This window comes from Hyla sarda, chromosome 5, assembly GCF_029499605.1.
Source record: "Hyla sarda isolate aHylSar1 chromosome 5, aHylSar1.hap1, whole genome shotgun sequence".
NCBI lineage: Eukaryota > Metazoa > Chordata > Amphibia > Anura > Hylidae > Hyla > Hyla sarda.
Genome location: NC_079193.1, coordinates 26,985,843 through 27,012,253, shown reverse-complemented (window position 1 = coordinate 27,012,253; position 26,411 = coordinate 26,985,843).

Genomic DNA, 26,411 nt, shown 5'->3' with positions numbered 1-26,411 from the left:
TAGTGTATAGTAGTATTATATTTAGAGGATACAGTGTCTGTCAGGTTTATAATAATACTTGTTTTCATATAGAGGATGAGAATGCGCTGACATAGTGAGGAGACGTCTGGGCGTCACATTCTGCAGAGAGAAGTTTTAGCTGGAACAAGTCCTGGAGGTATGTACCATCTGAATTAGATAAGGGAAGACTATAGAGAAGACGTCGCCTGTAATCACTGATATCATTGTGTATTCCCCTCACTATAGAGAAGACTTCACCTGTAATCACTGATATCATTGTACATTCTCCTCTCTATAGAGAAGACGTCACCTGTAATCACTGATATCATTTTGTATTCTCCTCACTATAGAGAAGACGTCACCTGTAATCACTGATATCATTTTGTATTCTCCTCACTATAGAGAAGATGTCACCTGTAGTCACTGATATCATTGTGTATTCTCCTCACAATAGAGAAGACGTCACCTGTAGTCACTGATACCATTGTGTATTCTCCTCTCTATAGAGAAGATGTCACCTGTAGTCACTGATATCATTGTGTATTGTCCTCACTATAGAGAAGATGTCACCTGTAGTCACTGATATCATTGTACATTCTCCTCTCTATAGAGAAGACGTCACCTGTAGTCACTGATATCATTGTGTATTCTCCTCACAATAGAAAAGATGTCACCTGTAGTCACTGATATCATTGTGTATTCTCCTCACTATAGAGAAGACGTCACCTGTAGTCACTGATATCATTGTGTATTCTCCTCACTATAGAGAAGACGTCACCTGTAGTCACTGATATCATTGTGTATTCTCCTCATTATAGAGAAGACGTCACCTGTAGTCACTGATATCATTGTGTATTCTCCTCATTATAGAGAAGACGTCACCTGTAGTCACTGATATCATTGTACATTCTCCTCTCTATGTCCTATCAGAGCTGTAGTCACTTGTCAGTTCTACAGTTAGGTCAGTGAAACTACAACTCCCAGCATAACCTCACCGTTGCTCAAAGGGGTACTCTACTGGAAAACATTTTTTTTAATCAGCTGGTGCTACAAAGTTAAACAGATTTGTAAATTACTTCTATTTAAAAATCTTAATCCTTCCAGTACTTATTAGCTGCTGTATAAGCGATTCACAGGAAGTTATTTTCTTTTTTAATTTCTTTTCTGTCTGACCACAGTGCTCTGTGCTGACACCTCTGGACAGTTCCTGACATGGACAGTTCCTGACATGGACAGAGGTGTCAGCAAATAGCACTGTGGTCAGACTGGAAAGAACTACACAACTTCCTGTGGAGCATACACCAGCTTATAAGTACTGTAAGTATTAAGATTTTAAATAGAAGTAATTTAAAAATCTGTTTAACTTTCTGGAACCAGTTGATATAAAAGTAAATGTTTTCCAGTGGAGTACCCCTTTAAGTAATTCTGGGAGCTGTATATTTCAATGGTGAAAACTTCTTTAACACTTTCCCATTCTATGGCAACTGGTATATCTGATTATTATACTGGAATTTCTCACAATGCGCTACAACAGTGGTGTCTGTCACAACAGGCTAAAAACTTACTGGGGGGAGGGGGTAGGTATGGGGGTGACACCATTTTCTACCGCACCGGGTGACACCAACTCTAGCAACGCCACTGGACACATGTACATTTGTGGCCTGCTGGAGGTCATTTTGCAGGGCTCTGGCAGTGCTCCTCCCGCTCCTCCTTGCACAAAGGCGGAGGTAGCGGTCCTGCTGCTGGGTTGTTGCCCTCCTACGGCCTCCTCCACGTCTCCTGATGTACTGGCCTGTCTCCTGGTAGTGCCTCCATGCTCTGGACACTACGCTGACAGACACAGCAAACCTTCTTGCCACAGCTCACATTGATGTGCCATCCTGGATGAGCTGCACTACCTGAGCCACTTGTGTGGGTTGTAGACTCCGTCTCATGCTACCACTAGAGTGAAAGCACCGCCAGCATTCAAAAGTGATCAAAACATCAGCCAGGAAGCATAGGAACTGAGAAGTGGTCTGTGGTCACCACCTGCAGAACCACTCCTTTATTGGGGGTGTCTTGCTAATTGCCTATAATTTCCACCTGTTGTCTGTTCCATTTGCACAACAGCATGTGAAATTGATTGTCAATCAGTGTTCTTCCTGAGTGGACAGTGGGATTTCACAGAAGTGTCATTGATCTGGAGTTACATTGTGTTGTTTAAGTGTTCCCTTTATTTTTTTGAGCAGTGTATGTATATATATTCGTAATATATATGTAATTCGTAATGCTGATAAAGGTGGAAATATTATTGTTCTGGATTCAGGGTTATACAAACAACTCAATGAGGATATGTTATTAGACACATCTACTTACTGTAAATTAAGAAATGACCCTACTAAAATGTACCAAATGGAACTTAAGAAAATATTGGAAGAGGGCGTAGCACTGGGGGCAATTAACAAAAAACTGGAAGAATATCTATTTGTAGAGAATCCAGTTACTCCAGTGTTCCACTCACTCCCCAAGGTACATAAAGGTGTATTTCCACCTCCCCTTCGGCCAATAGTTGCTGGCATTGGGTCGCTGGGTGAACGCCTTGGAGAATGGGTGGATCACCATCTCCAACCCCTGACTAAAATCACCCCCACATTTACACAAGACACTAAGCATGTGATCAATATCTTAGAAAAAATCGTGTGGGATGAGCAGTTGTCATGGGCAACGTGTGATGTTATAGGCTTATATCCATGTATTCCCTGGTCTAAAGGCCTCGAGGCCCTGTCCATCCATATGGAAAAGTTCAGCACATACTCCCCTGGTCTGCGGGAATTCATCACCATCGCCACGGAGTTTTTGCTCAAACACAATTACTTCGTGTTCGATGGTGGTTTCTACCTGCAGACCAGGGGAGCATCAATGGGTGCCAAATATTCCCCGTCCTTTGCAAATATCTACATGTTTCACTGGGAGCAACTTTTTATTTTCAGTGACAAAAACCCATATTATGATAATATACACTGGATCAGTCGCTACATAGACGATTTATTGATAATTTGGAGGGGTACAGAGACACTATTTTCGGAATTTGTCAAGTATATTGGAAATAACAACCTAAATTTGGGGTTTACCTCACATTTCGATAAAAATATAATTAATTTTTTGGACATTTCGTTGATTAGTGGGAGTGATGGCATAGAAATTCGCCCCTATAGAAAAGATACAGCCTCTAACTCCATTCTGCTAGCCTCCTCCTGCCATCCACGACATGTCCTGGATAATATTCCCTATGGCGAATTATGTAGAATAAAACGTAACTGCTCTAGTGAGATACAATTTAAAATTGCAGCAGAGGAACTTCATACTAGATTGGAACAGAGGGGTTATAGTGAAAAAATATTTAAAAAAGCAGAAATAAGAATAGAAGGACGGGGACGTGAGGAACTAGTATCCTATTCTAGCAGGCATCAGAACAGAAGGGACTCACATAAGGTTGGAGACATATCAGCCAAAAATACAAATGAAAATGTAAATTCGAGTAAAGATAGACCACCATTTTTCGTGACCTCATACAGTACTCAATTTGGACAGATTAAGAAAATAATAAATAGATATATCCCGGTATTAGAAACAGACCCAATATTAAGAGACTTATTATCAGAAGGTATTTCTATTGTGTCCAGGAGAGGCCCCACTATTGGAACCAGGGTCTCACCCAGTCTATTTATTAGTCAAAAGGAAAGTGTAAAGGATCGGGACTGGTTGAGGAATATAGGTAATCGCAAATGTGGTCATACCAGATGCATCACATGTACACATATGGTGAACACAAATACTGTAACGTCTTGCACAACAAATAGAACATACAATATACATCAATACATCAATTGTAATACTAAATCCATCATATATGTAGCCACATGCATTGCGTGTAACTTGCAATATGTAGGATGCTCGGGGAATTCATTAAAAGTGAGGTTTAGGAAACATATTACGGATGCTAAAAGTAGTTTGGCAAACATGTCCATGCTATCACGTCACTTTAGAGAGTCCCATTCAGGGGACACTACCCATTTACGAGTATTGGGAGTAGAAAAAGTCACCTTAGGACCTAGGGGAGGCGATCTTAGAAAGAAACTATACAATAGAGAGGCACATTGGATGTTCCTCTTGGGAACAAGATTCCCGCAAGGGTTAAATAAAAGATTGGATTTAATGTTAACGTGTGCATAAATGGAATAAGTAAATATAGTGGATGTACACAATTTATCCTTAATCATGTAAGCCTAGTCCCCGGTTTAATATTCATTCTTCGTTTCCTGTGCACATATAATAAATTTTGAATTGTTGTAAATTATAGGAGGATGTTCACACGGCGTGATGCATATCATGCGGTTATCGATTTATATATATAAATATCTCGGATTCTGATGTTTAGATATAGTTCAAAGTGCTTATTTCGGTAAATATGTACCTCTAAACCAATATGAATATCGGTATATACAATAAATTTTGAATTGTCGCAAATTATAGGGGGTTGTTCACATGGTGTGATACACACCATGAGGTTATTGATTTATATATAGAAATATCTCGGATTTTTTGATGTGTAGATATAGTTTAAATTGCTTATTGCGGTTAAATATGCACCCCTAAATCAATATAAATATCGGTAGTATTGGTAGATTAGTCTTTGGACCATTCAAGTTTGAAATTTTACTTAAAATGTGAAAGCCGCATTGACTGCACCCTGGTGTGAACTCTCTCTGAACGATTAAATGTGATCATGATTCCCAATGCCATGTTTTGTAACCAACTGTTTTTAATTAAGATCCATGTGGTCATGTGACCAAACTCATGTGTATTTTAACCTGCATTATTGAGTGTATGTCTATCTACGATTAAGCACCTGAGGGTGCGAAACGCGTCAGATTGTGTCCTGCCTAAGCGTGTGAATAAAGCCATTGACAAGTTTTACCTGCATCTTCTCGAGTGCCGGACGTTTTCTTTTCTGTGAGAGTTCTACTAAGCCGGGAGCGGTACCGGTGTCCGCAGCACGAGACAGTGCAGCAAACGCGAGAGTGGTGAGCAGCCTGACCCTATCTGCATATATATATATATATATATTTATATCCATCTCATATCTATTTATCTAGCAGCACTATCAGAAGATGTAACAGATAAGGGAGCACAGAGGACGTCACATCACTGGTCACAGGCTGCAGTTCATATCCAGTAGCACTCCAACTGAAGGAGGGATAAAGTGAAGTTTATTAACCTGTCTTTATTTTCTATCTATCTATCTATCTATCTATCTACAGTGGGGATCAAAAGATTGGGCACCCCAGGTAAAGATTTGCATTAATGTGCATAAAGAAGCCAAGGAAAGATGGAAAAATCTCCAAAAGGCATCAAATTACAGATTAGACATTCTTATAATATGTCAACAAAAGTTAGATTTTATTTCCATCATTTACACTTTCAAAACAACAGAAAAAAAAATGGCATCTGCAAAAGTTTGGGCACCCTGCAGAGTTAATATCTTGTACTGCCCCCTTTGGCAAGTATCACAGCTTGTAAACACTTTTTGTAGCCAGCCAAGAGTCTTTCAATTCTTGTTTGAGGTATCTTTGCCCATTCTTCCTTACAAAAGTCTTCCAGTTCTTTGAGATTTCTGGGCTGTCTGTCACGCACTGCTCTTTTAAGGTCTATCCATAGGTTTTCAATTATGTTGAGGTCAGGAGATTGTGAAGGCCATGGCAAAACCTTCAGTTTACACCTCTTGATATAATCCCCCATGGATTTCGAGGTGTGTTTAGGATCATTAACCATTTGTAGAAGCCATCCTCTCTTTAACTTCAGTTTTTTCACAGATGGCATCAAGTTAGCATCCAAAATTTGCTGACATTTTATTGAATCCATTTTTCGTTCTACTCATGAGATGTTCCCTGTGCCACTGGCTGCAATACAACCCCAAAGCATGATTGATCCACCCCCATGCTTAACAGTTGGACAGAGGTTCTTTTCATTAAATTCTGTTCCCCTTCTTCTCCAAACGTACCTTTGCTCATTCCGGCCAAAAAGTTCAATTTTAACCTCATCGGTCCACAGAACTTGTTTCCAAAATGCATCAGGCTTGTCTATATGCTCATTTGCAAAGTTCAAACACTGATTTTTGTGGTGAGGACGTAGAAGAGGTTTTCTTCTGATGACTCTTCCATGAAGACCATATTTGTACAAGTATCTCTTTATAGTGGAATAGTGTACCACAACTCCAGTGTTTGCCAGATCTTTCTGGAGGGATTGTGCAGTCAAACGGGGGTTTTGAATTGTTTTTCTCACAATCCTGCGAGCTGTTCTGTCTGATATTTTTCTTGGTCTTCCAGATCTTGCTTTAACTTCCACTGTTCCTGATGACTGCCATTTCTTAATTACATTCCGAACAGAGGATATTGACATCTGAAAACGTTTTGCTATCTTCTTATAGCCTTCTCCAGCTTTGTGAGCGTCAACTATTTTCAGTTTCAGATTTCTAGACAACTGCTTAGAAGAACCCATGGTGCTGATTGTTGGGGCAAGGTCAGATGAGTCTTTGAGACTGACATCACTTGGTCTTCCCAGATGATGATTGAGAACAATCCATGACACTGGCAGCTTTGCAAAGGGGGCAGTGAATTCTGCAGGGTGCCCAAACTTTTGCAGACACCATTTTTTTGTTTTCTGGTATTTTGAAAGTGTAAATAAAATCTAACTTTTGTTGACATATTATAAGAATGTCTAATCTGTAATTTGATGCCTTTTGGAGATTTTTCCAGTTTTCCTTGGCTTCTTTATGCACATTAATAATTTTTTTTACCTGGGGTGCCCAATCTTTTTATTTATCTATCTATCTATCTATCTATCTATCTATCTCATATGTATCTATCTCATCTCTATCCATCTATCTCATATCTATCTATCTCATCTTTATCTATCTCATATCTATCTATCTCATATCTATCTATCTCATATCTATCTATCTCACATATCTATCTATCTCATATCTATCTATCTATCTATCTATCTCATATCTATCTATCTATCTCACATATCTATCTATCTATCTCACATATCTATCGATCTCATATCTATCTATCTCATATCTATCTCATATCTATCTATCTGTCTCATATCTATCTATCTATCTATCTATCTCATATCTATCTCATATCTATCTATCTGTCTCATATCTATCTATCTATCTCATATCTATCTCATATGTATCTATCTATCTATCTCACATATCTATCTATCTCATATCTATCTATCTCATATCTATCTATATCATATCTATCTATCTGTCTCATATCTATCTATCTATCTATCTATCTATCTCATATCTATCTCATATGTATCTATCTATCTATCTCACATATCTATCTATCTCATATCTATCTATCCATTTTCCTTCTTTAAACCCTGTTTGTGATTTCATTTTTCCTTTATTCCAGTCTTTCCATGTCAGAACTATCACTATACATAATAGAAGTTTTCTCATGTAGGCGTTAAAGCGAGAGAAAAAAAAAAAAGCCAGTTACCGGTAATTTGTTTTTAACACGTAACAATTCATGGGGTCAGACAATGGCGGCTGTGGGCGGCTTCTAATAATGATCTGCCAGAGGCTAAAATTCCTTCAGGTTAATCCATAGAAAATGAGTTTTGTATGGGAAATGCTTTAGATTTATATATATATATATATATATATATATATATATATATATATATATATATAAAATATATTTCTGAATGCAACTAACCTAAAAGTTTCTAGGATTAGAGTTAAATCGGGGGAATTTCCATAGAGTCTCTGGGACAGGGTTTCCCAACCCCTGCGCCTCCAGCTGTTGTAAAACTACAACTCCCAGCATGCCTGGACAGCCAAAGGCTGTCCAGGCATGCTGGGAGTTGTAGTTTTGCAACAGCTGGAGGCACACTGGTTGTGAAACACTGCTCTGGGGCGGTGGGTAACCATATATTTGTAGAGATGATGGAAGTACCCCCATCAGAGAATACAAAATCCCAATACCGACACCGGCGACTTAATAGGAAGAGATTTGTCATGTTTTGGCAGCCGGCTTATATAAAGGTGTCAAGGACTGGATATGAAATTTTAGCAGCTGTCATCGTGATATAAAGACGCCGAACGTCTGGAGGAGACGGATGCCCGGGCTATTGTCGCCATTTGTTTTTATTTATTTTGTAAGATCTCTGGAAGCATTCGACAACGGCGGCGCTACGACATCTTGAATTATATTCGCAGACGAGGTTATGGAAGAAGATGCATCATTTTTCGGGAGTTAGGCTGTATGTAGAATGGGGGAGGGGAGTCTCGTTGGAGGGGATATCCAGCAAAATGTCATAAACGGCGCCACATCTGTCCATGGGTTCTGTCTGGTATTGCGGCTCAGCTGTCTTGAGGTGACTGAGGCCGAGCTGCAGTACTACGTGCAACTTGTAGACAGGTGTGGCGCTGTTTCTGAAAGAAAGCAGCCATGTTCTGGGGACAAGAGGGTTCCTTAAAGGGGTTATCCAGGAAAAAACTTTTATATATATATATATATATATATCAACTGGCTCCAGAAAGTTAAACAGATTTGTAAATTGCTTCTATTAATTTTTTTTAATCCTTTCAGTACTTATGAGCTGCTGAAGTTGAGTTGTTCTTTTCTGAGTGCTCTCTGATGACACGTTTCTCGGGAACTGTCCAGAGTAGAAGCAAATCCCCATAGCAAACCTCTTCTACTCTGTGCAGTTCCTGAGACGAGCAGAGATGTCAGCAGAGAGCACTGTTTCCAGACAGAAAAGAACAACTCAACTTCAGCAGCTGATAATTATTGAAAGGATTAAGATTTTTTAAATAGAAGTAATTTACAAATCTGTTTAAATTTCTGGAGCCAGTTGATATTAAAAAAAAAAAAAGTTTTTTCCTGGAATACCCCTTTAAAGGATTAAGTTGACATCAGAATTGATCAGTTCTCTCTACTACTCTCCCGATCCCCACCCAGAACTTTTGCAGAACTTCTCATTTTATTGCAGTCTAAAGCTCAATCAGCGAGGTTGCAGCACCTGGTATTCATTCCCTTTCTGCTCCTCAGCCTTTGACATAATAATTTCCCTATAAAGAAATTAATATATATATAGTTACATAGTTACATAGTTACATAGTTAGTACGGTCGAAAAAAGACATATGTCCATCAAGTTCAACCAGGGAATTAAGGGGTAGGGGTGTGGCGCAATATTGGGGAAGGGATGAGATTTTATATTTCTTCATAAGCATTAATGTTATTTTGTTCCATGAATGTATCTAATCTTGTTTTAAAGCTGTTAATTGTTCCTGCTGTGACCAGTTCCTGAGGTAGACTGTTCCATAAGTTCACAGTTCTCATGGTAAAGAAGGCGTGTCGCCTCTTGAGACTAAACTTTTTCTTCTCCAGACGGAGGGAGTGCCCCCTCGTCCTTTGGGGGGGTTTAACCTGGAACAGTTTTTCTCCATATTTTTTGTATGGGCCATTAATATACTTATATACGTTTATCATATCCCCCCTTAAACGTCTCTTCTCAAGACTAAACAATTGTAACTCCTTTAATCGCTCCTCATAGCTAAGATGTTCCATGCCCCATATTAGTTTAGTCGCGCGTCTCTGCACCCTTTCCAGCTCCCCAGTGTCCCTTTTATGGACTGGTGCCCAAAACTGAACAGCATATTCCAGGTAAGGCCGTACCAATGCTTTATAAAGGGGGAGTATTATGTCCCTGTCCCTTGAGTCCATGCCTCTTTTGATACATGACAATATCCTGCCGGCTTTGGAAGCAGCAGCCTGACATTGCATGCTATTCTGTAGTCTGTGATCTACAAGTACACCCAGATCCTTCTCTACCAGTGACTCTGACAGTTTAATCCCCCCTAAGACATACGATGCATGCATGTTATTAGTACCCAGATGCATAACTTTACATTTATCCACATTGAACCTCATTTGCCAAGTGGATGCCCAGACACTTAGTCTATCCAAGTCATCTTGTAACTTATGCACATCCTCTATAGACTGTACTGTGCTACAAAGCTTGGTGTCATCTGCAAAGATAGAAACAGAGCTGTTAATACCATCCTCTATATCATTGATAAATAAATTAAACAGCAGCGGGCCCAGTACTGAACCTTGGGGTACACCACTAATAACCGGGGACCAATCAGAGTACGAATCATTGACCACCACTCTCTGGGTACGATCCATGAGCCAGTGTTCAATCCAGTTACAAACTAAAATTTCCAAACCCAAAGACCTTAACTTACCTGTCAGACGTCTATGAGGGACAGTATCAAATGCTTTAGCAAAATCCAGAAACACTATATCCACAGCCATTCCTCTATATACACAGCCCCCCCTCTATATACAGAGCCCCCCTCTATATACACAGCCCCCCTCTATACACAGCCCCCCCTCTATATCCACAGCCCCCCTCTATATACACAGCCCCCCTCTATACACAGAGCCCCCCTCTATATCCACAGCCATTCCTCTGTCAAGGCTTCTACTCACCTCTTCATAAAAGCAAATTAGATTGGTTTGACAACTTCTATCCTTAGTAAACCCATGCTGGCTATCACTTATAATACAATTATCCCCTATGTATTCCTGTATGTAATCCCTTATAAGTCCTTCAAACAATTTACCCACAATGCACGTTAAACTTACCGGTCTATAGTTTCCTGGGGAAGACCTAGAGCCCTTTTTGAAGATTGGCACCACATTCGCCTTGCGCCAGTCCCTTGGCACAATACCAGACACCAGAGAATCTCTAAATATCATGAACAGGGGTACAGATATTACTGAACTTACCTCTCTAAGAACTCTTGGGTGTAGTCCATCCGGTCCTGGGGATTTGCTTACATTTACTTTACTTAACTTACCTTGTACCATCTCTACATTAAGCCAGTTCAGTACATTACATGATGTGTTACCAGCACTGACCTGTACATGATGTGTTACCAGCACTGACCTGGCCAATGTCAGCTCCTTCTTCCATAGTATATACAGAACTAAAGAACCCATTCAGTAGCTCCGCCTTCTCTTGATCGCCTGTGACAACCTCCCCATTATCATTATTAAGGGGTCCTACATGCTCTGTCCTTGGTTTTTTTGCATTTATATATCTAAAAAAATATTTAGGATTAGTTTTGCTTTCTTCGGCCACCTGTCTCTCATTTAGAATTTTTGCTGTTTTTATTACATTTTTACAGATTCTATTAAGCTCCTTGTACTGTTTAAATGTTATCGCTGACCCATCAGATTTGTATTTTTTGAAGGCTATTTTTTTGTTGTTTATTGCTCTTTTAACATCATGTGTCAGCCATGTAGGATTTAGTTTTAATCGTTTATATTTGTTCCCCTTTGGTATATATTTAGCTGTATAGTTATTTAGAGTTGATTTAAAAAATGTCCCATTTACCTTCTGTATCAGTATTTGAGAACACCTCCCCCCAGTCTATGTCCTGTAGTGCAGCTCTCAGCCCAGGGAAGTTTGCCTTTTTAAAGTTATATGTTTTTGCCTTCCCCGCCTGTCTTTGTTTTCTACATTTTAAGTCAAAAGTAACTATATTGTGGTCGCTATTACCAAGGTTTTCCCGCACAGTTACATTACCAATCAGCTCTGCGTTGTTGGAAATGATCAGATCCAACAAGGCATCACTTCTTGTTGGGTCCTCCACAAACTGGCCCATAAAATTATCCTGCAATAAATTTAGGAATTGTTGCCCCTTTGTAGTTTTAGCCAACCCCGGACCCCAATCTATATCTGGATAGTTAAAATCTCCCATTATTACCACTGTACCTGCCCGGGCGGCCCTCTCTATTTGTTTATGAAGCCGAACTTCTATCTCTTCAGTGATATTAGGGGGTCTGTAGATTACCCCAAATATTATTTTTTCAGTATTTCCCTCCTTTTGTATATATATATATGGACAGGGAGATGGTCATGTAGGCTGTAGGGCAGTGGTCTTCAACCTGCGGACCTCCAGATGTTGCAAAACTACAACTCCTTGGCTGTCCGCGCATGCTGGAAGTTGTAGTTTTGCAACATCTGGAGGTCTGCAGGTTGAAGACCACTGCTGTAGGGGCTGGTCAGAGGTAATGACATCACTCATTGGTGGGTTAGAGCACAGAGACAAGATCCAGCTGCACCTCTTGAGACAGCAGAGGATGATATGTTATCTCTGGAGAGAGGGAGGAGCCAGGGAGCTGCTGAGACAACACCACACTGACAATGAGATGACTACACAACTTCTTGAATGGACAGAAGGGGGAGCAATAGAGCTGCCGAGACAACATCACACTGAGAATGAGAGAACTACACAACTTCCTGTCAGGAGAGAGGGAGGAGCCAGGGAGATGCTGAGACAACACTATACTGACGATGAGAGAACTATACAACTTCCTGTCAGGAGAAGGGGAGGAGCCAAGGAGCTGCTGAGACAACACCACACTGACAATGAGAGGACTACACAACTCCTGTCAGAAGGGAGGGAAAGGCCAGGGAGCTGCTGAGACAACATCACACTGACAATTAGAGGACTATACTACTACCTGTCAGGAGAGAGGAAAGTGGCGTGGAACTGCTGAGCCAACATCACACTGACAATGAAAGGACTACACAACTTCCTTCAGGGAGGAATCACGCAAAAAAACTGCTGAAAATGTCGTAGTGGGGGTCATAATCCATCTATACATGGGCCAACAAGGTCGCTTATTGGTGATCACTGAAATGTGAATTTCTAAGTAACATGGGGCATAGTGGCGGATGCATGTGTGAAATCGGCCATAGGTCTAAATCATTATTATCTTATATTGTTATTGGTTCTTATTGTTATCATTCTCATTTGGATATCACTTCTTGTATAGTTACTCTTAATAAATAATAGTTGTGTTTATTTCATAAAGCAGAGTTATTATCAGCCTCTGTGATCCTACAGATTCTACATCCAGAATCAGAGAAATTCACATCTATGAAATCTAAAGAATAAAATGTGAGAATCAGCAGATCTGAGACTGAGGAGAAGTGAGAAGAATCCGACAGAATGTGCTGGAGGCGACAAGATCTTCTGTTCTCTCTGTCAGCCGGGAGTCTAAGGGATACTGCTCCCCTGAGAGGCAGAGGCACCGATCACATCCTCTATCTATCTATCTCATATCTATCTATCTCATATCAATCTCATATCTATCCATCTCATATCTATCCATCTCATATCTATCCATCTCATATCTATCCATCTCATATCTATCTATCTGTCTCATATCTATCTATATCTATCCCACATCTGTCTATCTATCTCATATCTATCTATCTCATATCTATCTATCTCATATCTATCTATCTATCTATCTATCTCATATCTATCTATCTATATCTATCTATATCTATCCCACATCTGTCTATCTCATATCTATCTATCTCATATCTATCTATCTATCTATCTATAAGAGAAGAGTCACTGCAGCACTCCCAGATACTGCAAAGGTGAAAGTAGTGTTTCTTCTGTGGAAAATGATTACCATTTTGTGGCATAGCAACATAATTGGAAAGTGCACAAGATACTCTTTGCTGCTTTATCACCTTTGTTGTAAAACCTAAAAAACAAACTGGCACACTATCTTCCAATGAAAACAGATTTTGTAGAACGCTGCATGGTGTTTTACTGCAATATTATTATATATGTTGCTATTACTCTTATCTGTGTTGGTCATTGCTTACTGTCCCTCACAGAGATCTTCACCTAACACTTGCTATTCCTAAAATGGCTTCTGAAGTTATGTGCGTAGGCTTTCATATAACATCAGTGGCATAGCTATAGAAGTCGCAACGGTCACAATTGCAGCCCCCCCATCAGTACACTATATGCTGCTTTTTCATTGCTGCCTATAGCTGCCTCACTGGGTCACACAGACCCATCTATGAGTATGCAGCTGTGGACAGCCTGTGCTGCAAGAAAAAATGAAGTGCAGGAGGTGGAAGGTGAGGAACCAGACCCCATGGTGAGCTGGGGATTCCTGACTGGGGCGGAGCATCTTGTAAAATAAACTCATGGTCAGGCTCCACCCCCGAAGTCTAATGGCCAACCCCTTGTTTTCTGACTCCGGGAACTTAAGGTACATTTGGACCTGCACTTGCCCACCACCTGCCACAACTCAGGTATGGTTTTTGAGTGGGGACATGCTGAGGAAGAGGGGGTGGGGGGGACACTGTGTGGAGGGGTGGGGGACATAGCGGATATACTGACCAAAAGTCTCTTATGTACTTTTTGCACTATTCAGTGGTGTTGCTAGTGGTGATGCAGATGCAGTTAATAGTACAGTCCAATTATCTTGACTCTACTGTGGCGGGCCTATAACTCTACTCATGATTTTGCGGCACAATATCCTATGTGCTTCTTGCTCAGCTTGTTTCCCACTTCTGGCCTCCATCTGCACATTGCCATTGTCACTGCACAACCCAGATCTCTCTCAGGTTAGATGATTCTTGCAACTGTAACAGTGGATGGTACTAGAGGCCTGCATTGGGATTGGAATCCTGCGGTAACCAACCCAAAATGTGTGGGTGTGGCCGATCAAGAGGCGGCTGCAGGCGGGCGGTCAGGCACTATGCCTGCAAAATCCTGCAAAATCCCGCACCAGCCTCAATATAACTCAAAATGAGGCAGTGACTGACTGTTTCACACTCACAGTGCTATACACATGGGGGGTATGTGTAGACTGCAGAGCATTGCACCTTAGGGTCTTCTACAGACCCTAGAGTGCAATGCTCTGCAGTCACACATACCCTATGGGAGTACTGCTACACATGGGGAGTAAGTGCAGAGCATTGCACCCTAGTGTCTGTACATTTTTATGTTAGCGGGAGCGGGCGGGATTGGACAAACATTTCAGCAGGAGCGGGCAGGAATGGCGCAAACACCCTACGGGAGCGGGCGGGATTGGTAAAAAAAATAAATCATCGGGAGTGGGATTGAAAAACCAGTCCTGCGCAGGGCTTTAGTTGGTACCTTCTTGTGGCCGTCTTTAGAAGCCGTTATTGACTAGACCAAGTGGTACATTCTGACTAATCTAGCAGAGCTAAACTAAATGTGCACATTAATCTGGCTAGAGCCAGACTGAATCGGTCTTTGGGTCCAGCCCTCTGGGGAGAGGTGATTGGACTAAGGAACTCCTCCCTTAACCTTTCCAGAAGCTTCTACATAGAAACGAGCTGGGGAGTGCATCATGTGACCAATAATCCACTCATTTTGTACAGAGTAATCCAAATGTTAACCCTTACACTTCTGTAAAACTTTAGTGTTTGCTAAAATTGCAGTGTAATAAAGGAAAAATGAGCTATTATAGTTAACACACAATACCATAAACACCGATAAAGGTATTTGGAACAGCCACACAACCATTTCACATTTTGTAGTTGGGACATGTGTACCGGGACAATGCAAATGGACCATCTATAATGCATGGAGGACTGAGATCAGTCCCAGCAGGTCATGCAGATTAAGCTGCCATGGACATCACTTAAAGGGGTACTCTGGTGGAAAACTTTTTTTTTAATCAACTGGTGCCAGAAAGTTAAACAGATTTGTCAATGACTTCTATTAAAAAATCTTTACCCTTCCAGTACTTTTTAGCAGCTGTATGCTACAGAGGAAATTCTTTTCTGTTTGAATTTCTTTTTTGTCTTGTCCACAGTGCTCTCTGCTGACACCTGATGCCTGCATCAGGAACGGTCCAGAGCAGGAGAAAATCCTCATAGCAAACCTATGCTGCTCTGGACAGTTCCTGACACGGACAGAGGTGTCAGCAGAGAGCACTGTGGACAAGACAAAAAAGAAATTCAAAAAGCAAAGAATTTCCTCTGTAGCTTACAGCTGCTAAAAAGTACTGGAAGGGTAAAGATTTTTTTAATAGAAGTCATTTACAAATGTTTAACTTTCTTGTGTCAGTTCATTCAAGTTTTCCACCGGAGTACCCCTTTAAGCCTGTCCCCCCACCGGCCATAGCTAACCTATCCCTATACTTCTCCATCTTTTTTTTCTCCTTTTTCCCTAAGTCTTTTTTACCTGCTTTTCTTTCTTTAACTCTCCTCTTTTTATCTGTTATGTTATTCCCTTATTTAGTCATCTGGCACGCTTTCCTGAAATCCTAGCAAAAACCAACCGTGAGCCTTTTGTTCTCAAGATAGCCATAAACCCTTTAGTCACTGCCAGGGGGTATGCTTTATATGTGACGCATCTGGATTCTTTCTCCAATATATGTGTATTCCTAAAGAAAGAGATGCTTGCAAGGCATTCGGTTTGCTTTCTGTTACGGTACACGTTTTATTTGTGATGCAAATGACGAAAGTTTGAAAAAAGTATTTACGAAAAAATAAAATATTAAAAAATAAAAACATATTGGTAGATGACGTTAGTTAGTTTTGGCCTTTTGGTTACTATCATTTCAGACAGCTTCTTTCCTTACCATAGAAAACAACTCTATATTCTTGGCCAATAGGTGTCTCCCTTCCCTGCCATCTGCTGCCCACTGCCTGTTGTTAGGGGAAAGTTGTCTCTAGTAACAGCTACATGAAAAAATAAAATAAAAAAACTTTTCAGCTCCAAGACTGAATAAAAACATATTGAGGGAACATTTTACTTAGTAAGGCTGGGTCCACACTACGTTTTGTCCCATACGGGAGCGCATACGGTAGGGGGGAGCTAAAAGCTCACGCTCCCGTATGTCACCGTATGCGCTCCCGTATGTCATTCACTTCAATGAGCCGACCGGAGTGAAACGTTCGGTCCGGTCGGCTCATTTTTGCGCCGTATGCGCTTTTACAACCGGACCTAAAACTGTGGTCAACCACGGTTTTAGGTCCGGTTGTAAAAGCGCATACGGCGCAAAAATGAGCCGACCGGACCGAACGTTTCACTCCGGTCGGCTCATTGAAGTGAATGGCATACGGGAGCGCATATGGTCACATACGGGAGCGCGAGGTTTTAGCTCCCTCCTGCCGTATGCGCTCCCGTATGGGACAAAACGTAGTGTGGACCCAGCCTTACATAGTTTGTAAGGTTAAAAAAAGAAAAAGAAAATAATCCGTCCACACCTAACACCTACGCTCCCATCAACCAATCACTGTATCTTTGCTGGCAGCCAATCACACACTGTCTGTGCTAGCTGGTCTGCCGAAGCTGTGCTGACTCAGCACTTTCATTTTTATCTGAGGTATGACAGACTTAAGGATGACAAAGGTTTTGCCTGATGCCTGACAGAGGAGGTAGGAGGCGGGACGATGTTTTGGCTGAAGGATGAGCGAGGTACAGCTTGACGGCTGATGCTGTCCTAAAATGGACACCGTACAGGAAAACATCCATCCTGTGAACTTGTTTATTGAGTCAGACATCACAACATCATATGGCAGAGAGTTCCATAGTCTCACTGCTCTTACAGTAAAGAATCCCTGTCTGTGATGATGGTGAAAACTTCTTTCCTCTAGACGTAGAGGATGCCTCCTTGTCATGGTTATCGGCCTAGATATAAAAAGATCACTAGAAAGATCTCTGTACTGTCCCTTCATATATTTGTACATTGTGATCAGATCCCCCTAAGACGTCCTTTCTCCAAACTAAATGACTTGATAACATTCTTGATAACATCAGTACTAATTCAACTTTCCAGATTTAGTCCTCTCACTCATAAGGAAAAATTCCCATTTTCTGTTACTTACTACAGTGGTCCCTCAACATACGATGATAATTCGTTCCAAATGAACCATCGTTACTTGAATCCATCGTATGTTGAGGGATCCGTGCAATAATAATATAGAAAGTTATACTCACGTGTCCCTGCCGCTCTGGACCGTCACCACTGCCCTGGATCGCCGCTCTCCATCGCTGTCATCACATCCCTGGGGTGTCCCTGACGCTCCGGACCGTCACCGCTGCCCTGGATAATCGCTTTCCATCGGCGTCATCACGTCGTTGCACAGGTTGCTCCTATTGGATGACGGGACGGCGTGTGCGTGATGATGATGAAGGAAAGCGACAGCCATGCAGCGGGGCATGAAGAGGATGGTCCGGAGCATCACCGGAGCACACGGGGCACATTAAACGGATATCCGGCGGCAGCTGAAGTAGTCTGCGCTGCCGGATAGCCCTTTACGATGGCCACGACATATAAAAGCATCGTATGTTGATGCTGCCTTCAACATGCGATGGCCTCTGAGAGGCCATCGTATTGAAATGATCGTATGTCGGGGCCATCGTAGGTCGGGGGATCACTGTATATTCCTAATGGTTTGGAGTACAGAGTGGGTGACTGTAAAGTAAACATGATGAATGTATCCTCCTAATACATGACGGTGCTTTATACGGTACTAATACTGGGTTATCAATAATGTCCCTCAGCCAGGCTCATCCACATCTTGCTATTGGCCTTCTCAACATTACCTAAACTGGAACAGAACCAAATAGGGTAAGGTCTGGCTCCACACAACCCATTCTTCAAGTCCATTCCAGAACTGGGCATTGGGTAACTGGGTATTGGCACCTGCTTCCCCCATCTTAATCCTATGACCTCTATGTCGGCTACCCTACTGTACTGTCTAATGATTGTGTGATGGGTCTTGTTACCCCAAATGGGGTAAGGTCTGGCTCCACACAACCCATTCTTCAAGTCCATTCCAGAACTTGGCATTGGGTAACTGGGTATTGGCACCTGCTTCCCCCATTGTAATCCTATGACCTCTATGTCGGCTACCCTACTGTAATGTCTTCTGACTGTGTGATGGGTCTTGTTGGGTTGACCACGTAATGTAATCCGGTGTCAGTATCTCTACTGATATTATACATCATCTCCACCTTTCCCAGCTTCCTTCATAAAGAACTCTGCCGGATTTTAAGCAGGTAATTTACGGTGCGTCGAGTCTACTGTACAGCTGCAGCGCCTAATGGCTTTTACATTGCTTTATCTTCACAAAGTTTGTGGAAAATATTTCACTTAGAAACGAACGTTGTGCTCCATCATGACTTTTGTGGGAACTGTTTTATGTACTCGGGGAATAGCTGAGTGTCTGGGCAGGAAATGAAGCAGCAACTTAGAGGAAAGAGTGAGCAATGGCAGAAGCTGGGGACATGTGCCTGTGGCAGGCTGGGTCTTGTGGTGTGCCAAAGACTTGGCTCTAGGGTCCCACAGGACAAATCCCATGTTTCCTTAGGCTGCATGAGAGGGGGGGGGGAGGGGTTGGTTGGTGAGATGTTGGTGAAGAAGGTGCCCCCCGGACATGCCCTGGTATAGTATCCTGAAGGCAAATGGGGTATGGGGTGCTCTTGATGTTGTGCAGTGTGGATTAAGCCAAGACACTTGGTGTTGGGGAGTTCAATGCAAATGGGTAACTTTAGTGAAGAACTAAACTTCAGTTACAATTTGTAAAGGCCATTGAAGGGTAACGTGTAGTGTTTTGTGCCGAGTTCTCTTTCACTTTTGAATGACGATGACTATGTTCACACTGGCTGGCTCCCAGCGGGTGTCTTGTGTAGTGTACTTGCTACAATTGAGCAGCAGTTCCCTATTGCAGGATGCAGGTCTGAATGAAGATATGACATGGCAGCCAAGAGTACTGGTCCCAGCCAGAGGCCCATGCAGGTACCAGGAGAAACCTATGAGGTTTTTGTGAAGGTCATCCTTCAAGACTAGTGATAGTGCTGGTCCTTCCTCTCAAGGTAAGAAAAAGTGGAAGAGAGAATGTTAGACAAGGGTGAGGTTTCTACTTTGGAATTTGTGACAGGAACCACTCTGAACCTATATGACCCTAAGTAGGCCTCTGCAGCACTGACTTGATGTTACTTTAACCCCTTAAAGACCCAGGGTTTTTCCGTTTTTGCATTTTCGTTTTTTACTCCTTACCTTTAAAAAATCATAACTCTGTCAATCTTTCACCTAAAAATCCATATGATGGCTTATTTTTTGCGCCACCAATTTTACTTTGTAAAGACATCAGTCATTTTACCCAAAAATCCACGGCCAAACGGAAAAAAATCAATGTGGGACAAAATTGAAAAAAAAAAACGCCATTTTGTAATTTTGGGGGCTTCCGTTTCTGCACAGTACATTTTTCGGTAAAAATTACACCTTCTTTTTATTTTGTTGGTCCATATGATTAAAATGATCCCCTACTTGTATAGGTTTGATTTTGTCGGACTTCTGGAAAAAATCAAAACTACATGCAGGAAAATTTATACGTTTAAAATTGTCATCTTCTGACCCCTATAACTTTTTTATTTTTCCGCGTATGGGGTGGTATGAGGACTCATTTTTTTGCGCCGTGATCTGATGTTTTTAGCGGTACCCTTTTTGTATTGATCGGACTTGTTGATCGCTTTTTATTCATTTTTTTCATGATATAAAAAGTGACCAAATATGCACTATTTTGGACTTTGGAATTTTTTTGCGCGTACGCCATTGACCGTGCGGTTTAATTAATGATATATTTTTATGATTCGGACATTTCCGCACGCGGTGATACCACATATGTTTATTTTTATTTTCATTTACACTAATTTTTTTTTATGGGAAAAGGGATTCAAACTGTTTATAGGGAAGGGGTTAAATGATCTTTATTCACTTTTTTTTCACTTTTTTTTTTGCAGTGTTATAGGTCCCATAGGGACCTATAACACTGCACACACTGATCTTTTACATTGATCAATGGTTTCTCATAGGAAACCAGTGATCGATGATTCTGCCGCTTGACTGCTCATGTCTGGATCTCAGGCACGGAGCAGTCATTCGGCGATCGGACAGCGAGGAGGAAGGTAGGGGCCCTCCCGCTGTCATGTAAGCTGTTTGGGATGCCGCGATTTCACCGCGACGATCCTGAACAGCTCCCTGAGCTAACCGGCATGGTTTCACTTTCATTTTAGACGCAGCGTTCAACTTTGAACGCCGCGTCTAAAGGGTTACTAGCGCGCGGCAGCGCGATCAATGCCGCGCTATTAGCCACGGCCGTGGCCCCGCGTTATAGATCGGGAGCGGACTCAGGGAGTACAGGTACGCCCTGGGTCCTTAACAGGTTAAAGGGGTACTCCGCCCCTAGACATCTTTTCCCATATCCAAAGGATAGGGGATAAGATGTCTGATCACGGGGGTCCATGCTGCACCCGGCATCCGTATAGAGCATCGGGTGTAGAGCCAGGACGCTCGTGACTAGTGTTGAGCACGAATATTCATAATGCAAATTTTTATTACCAATATCGGCACTTCACGATTTCTTGAATATTTAGAATATAGTGCTATATATTCGTAATAACGAATATTCATTGGTGTTTTTTTTTTTCAAATGCAAATTTTTATGCAAATCTATGCGAAAAAAATGTGAACGAACATAGCGAATATGCGAATTTCGCGAACCTAGGACGAATAATTGTCAATATATTCGTGAAATATCCCAATTTCGAATATGGCCCCTGCCGCTCATCACTACAGTCGTGACGCCACGGTCACACCCCGCTCGTGACGTCACGCCCCCTCAATGCAAGTGTATGTCACGCCTCCTCCCATACACTTGCATTGAGGGGGCATGGCCGTGAGTGGGGCATCACAAGTGGGGCGTGACCATGGCGTCATCTCCAGTCATCCTGATGTCTGGGGTGCCCCAGCCGAGATCTTATACTGTCTGTTTTTCGCCGATGTAAAAGACGTAAAAGCCGACTTTTTATAGATTACTCATTAGACTAGCTCCTCCCTCTCTGCAGAATCTTCTACAATGTTAATCTATGAGGCAATGTACATTATTAAGATGTCATAAAGTGTCATACCGACATTATCAATATTCCTATTTAACAGCATGGCAATAAAGCAAGTCTTGTTGCGCCAACCAATGAGAACACTGTAGTGGGACACTGCACAAGTCTTACATGTTGATATTCCCATAGCAAAGGGAAGGGGCTAACAAGGCCTAAGCCCCTTACCCCCATATACCTCTGTGGCATGTACGTTCCTGGAACATGACAGCGAGCTTTCCCTGCTGCCCTGCCCCCGGCCCTCACAGTCCGCAGATTTTAATATTATAGACATCTCTATAGGAGGCTACATGGAGATTTTACTTTGCTGCAAAACAATCTTTATGTCTGTAAAAATAAACAAAAATAAAAAAAACAGGAAACTGGAGAACTGTAGTCTTGTATATAGTACTTTTTACTGCGCCACTTTTAGTTACGGCCACCATCTCCCATTACTCAGTGTATGTCACATGACCTTAAAATTATTTTGGTAAGTAAATGTCATCCATATAAACAGCACCCGTGTTTTTTTTTTTTTTTGTACTTTTTAGTCTGAAAAAAAAAAATAGATTTATTAAAATATATGAAATATTTATCAATATTTATCAATATATTTTTCTTTATCAATATTTATCAATATATTTTTCTTTATCAATATTTATCAATATATTTTTCTTTATCAATATTTATCAATATATTTTTCTTTATTCTTGCCCTGAATTCAAAGCTGCTGAATCTATGATAGGTTTCTATCCAGTTGATACTCACTCAAAAACCGCTCCCTGTCTGTCTCCAGGTTGGGGGTGGTTCTGCCGCTCAGTTCCATAGAGCCAAGTTGTAATACCACACCCATTCTGGGGACAGGTGTGGCGCTGTTTTTTAAATAAATTAGCTCTGTTTTTCTGCCGCCGGAAAGCCCTGTGTGTATAGTGAGCGAGGAATATGCAGCGTATTTCCTGCTGCTGCCACAAATTTTGCGCAGCGTGAAATACGCTGCGTATACGCCAGGTGGGAGCGCACCCTTAAAGGGGTTATCCAGAAATAGAAAGACAGAGCTAATTTATTTCAAAAACCGCGCCACACCTGTCCCCAGGTTGAGTGTGGTATTACAATTTGGCTCCAATCACTTCAATGGAACGGAGCTGCAGAACCACCCTCAACCTGGAGACAGAGGGGGAGCTGTTTTTTAAAGAAATTAGCTCTGTGTTTGTATTCCTGGATAACCCCTTTAAAACGTTTTATTTTTTTCTTTATTTTTTTTTTTAATCAACTGGTGCCAGAAAGTTAAACAGATTTGTAAATTACTTCTATTAAAAATTCTTAATCCTTCCAGTACTTATTAGGGGCTGTCTATTACAGAGGAAATTCTTTTCTTTTTGGATTTCTTTTCTCTCTGACTACAGTGCTCTCTGCTGACATCTCTATCCATTTTAGCAACTGTCCAGAGCAGCATATGTTTGCTATGGGGATTTTCTCCTGCTCTGGACAGTTCCTGACATGGACAGAGGTGTCAGCAGAGAGCACTGTGGACAGACAGAAAAGAAATCCATAAAGAAAATAATTTCCTTTGTAGTATACAACCGCTAATAAGTACTGGAAGGATTAAGATTTTTTAATAGAAGTAATTTACAAATCTGTTTAACTTTCTGGCACCAGTTGATTTAAAAAAAAAAAAAAAAAAAAAAAAAAGTACCCCTTTAACCCCTTAAGGACATAGGGCGTATCCATACGCCCCCGTTTCCAAGTCCTTAAGGACCGAGGGCGTATGGATACGCCCTGAGCATTTCCGGCCCCCACCGCTAGCCGGAGGGGAGCCGGATGCCTGCTGAAATCGTTCAGCAGGCATCCCGGCATATCGCCCAGGGGGGTCATTATGTCCCCCCATGTCGGCGATTGCCGCAGATCGCTGGACAATTCAGTCCAGTGATCTGCGGCAGATTCCGGGTCAATCGGGTCTCCAGTGACCCGATGACCCGGAATTACTGGCTGATCGGGGCCGTCAGAGACGGCCCCGAACAGCCAGAGTCTGCAGGAGTGAGGTGGCACTGGTGCCACCTCACGATCGCCCTGATTCGTCGGCCGGATTACCGGCCGACCAATCAGGGCGCCTGCTGCGGGTGTCACTCCCGCAACCCGCTCCGCCCCTCTTCCGGAGGACGTGAGCGGGTGCGGGAAGACGACCCCCGGTGCTGGGGACCCCGATCCCCGGCGTCCCTGTTGGGATCGGGGCCCCAGGAGCGACGGCCGCGGCGGAGACGACGAGGGACTGACCTGTGCTGCTGGATCGTTGGAGGTGAGTGACAGCCTCCTGCTGTTGCTTAGCAACAGCTCCCAGCATGCAACAAGGGCATGCTGGGAGCTGTAGTTATGCAACAGCAGGAGGCAGACCACCACAACTCCCAGCATGCCCTTATGGGCATGCTGGGACTTGTAGTTTTGCAACAGCTGAAGGCACATTCTTTCTATGGAAAAGTGTACCTTCAGCTGTTGTGTAACTACAACTCCCAGCTTGCACAATCAGCTAAAGTGCATGCTGGGAGTTGTAGTGGTGCATCTGGTGGTTGCATAACTACAACTCCCAGCATGCCCGTTGGCTGTCGGTGACTGCTGAGAGTTGTAGTTTTGCAACAGCTGAAGGCACACTGAGTTAAGTAGTAAACCAGTGTGTCTCCAGCTGTTGCATAACTACAATCCCCAGCATCCCCAGCCAATGTAGTATGCCTCCGGCTGTTGCATAACTACAAGACCCAGCATGCCCTTCCGCTGTCCGTACATGCTGGGGGTTGTAGCTTTTGCAACAGCTGAAGGCACACTGGTTGCAAAACACTGAGTTTGTTACCAAACTCGGTGTTTCACAACCTGTGTGTCTCCAGCTGTTGCAAAACTACAACTCCCAGCATGCACTGATAGACCGTACATGCTGGGAGTTGTAGTTTTGCAACAGCTGGATGTTTCCCCCCCCAATGTGAATGTACAGGGTACACTCACATGGGCGGAGGATTACAGTAAGTATCCGGCTGCAAGTTTGAGCTGCGGCAAATTTTCTGTCGCAGCTCAAACTGCCAGCGAGAAACTACTGTGAACCCCCCGCCCGTGCGACTGTACCCTAAAAACACTACACTACACTAACACACAATAAAATAAAAAGTTAAAAACACTACATATACACATACCCCTACACAGCCCCCCTCCCCTCCCCAATAAAAATGAAAAACGTCTGGTACGTCACTGTTTCCAAAACGGAGCCTCCAGCGGTTGCAAAACTACAACTCCCAGCATGCACTGATAGACCGTCCATGCTGGGAGTTGTAGTTTTGCAACAGCTGGATGTTCCCCCCCCCCCCCCCAATGTGAACGTACAGGGTACACTCACATGGGCGGAGGATTACAGTAAGTATCCGGCTGCAAGTTTGAGCTGCGTCAAATTTTCTGCCGCAGCTCAAACTGCCAGCGAGAAACTACTGTGAACCCCCGCCCGTGCGACTGTACCCTAAAAACACTACACTACCACAAAATAAAATAAAAAGTAAAAAACACTAGATATACACATACCCCTACACAGCCCCCCTCCCCTCCCCAATAAAAATGAAAAACGTCTGGTACGCCACTGTTTCCAGAACGGAGCCTCCAGCTGTTGCAAAACAACTACTCCCAGTATTGCCAGATAGCCACTAACTGTCCAGGCATGCTGGGAGTTTTACAACAGCTGGAGGCCCCCTGTTTGGGAATCACTGGCGTAGAATACCCCTATGTCCACCCCTATGCAATCCCTAATTTAGGCCTCAAATGGGCATGGCACTCTCACTTTGGAGCCCTGTCGTATTTCAAGGCAACAGTTTAGGGCCACATATGGGGTATCGCCGTACTCGGGAGAAATTGGGCTTCAAATTTTGTGGGGTATTTTTTGCTATTACCCTTTTTAAAAATGTAAAATTTTTGGGAAAACAAGCATTTTAGGTAAAAAAAATAATTTTTTTTTTACATATACAAAAGTCATAAAACACCTGTGGGGTATAAAGGTTCACTTAACCCCTTGTTACGTTCCCCGAGGGGTCTAGTTTCCAAAATGGTATGCCATGTGTTTTTTTTTTTTTTTTGCTGTCCTGGCACCATAGGGGCTTCCTAAATGCGGCATGCCCCCAGAGCAAAATTTGCTTTCAAAAAGCCAAATGTGACTCCTTCTCTTCTGAGACCTGTAGTGCGCCAGCAGAGCACTTTTCACCCCCATATGGGGTGTTTTCTGAATCGGGAGAAATTGGGCTTCAAATTTTGGGGGGTGTTTTCTGCTATTACCCTTTTTAAAAATGTAAAAATTTTGGGAAACCAAGCATTTTAGGTAAAAAAAAATAAAAAATGTTCACATATGCAAAAGTCGTGAAACACCTGTAGGGTATTAAGGTTCACATTACCCCTTGTTACGTTCCCCGAGGGGTCTAGTTTCCAAAATGGTATGCCATGTGTTTTTTTTTTGCTGTTCTGGCACCATAGGGGCTTCCTAAATGTGACATGCCCCCAGAGCAAAATTTGCTTTCAAAAAGCCCAATGTGACTCCTTCTCTTCTGAGACCTGTAGTGCGCCAGCAGAGCAATTTTCACCCCC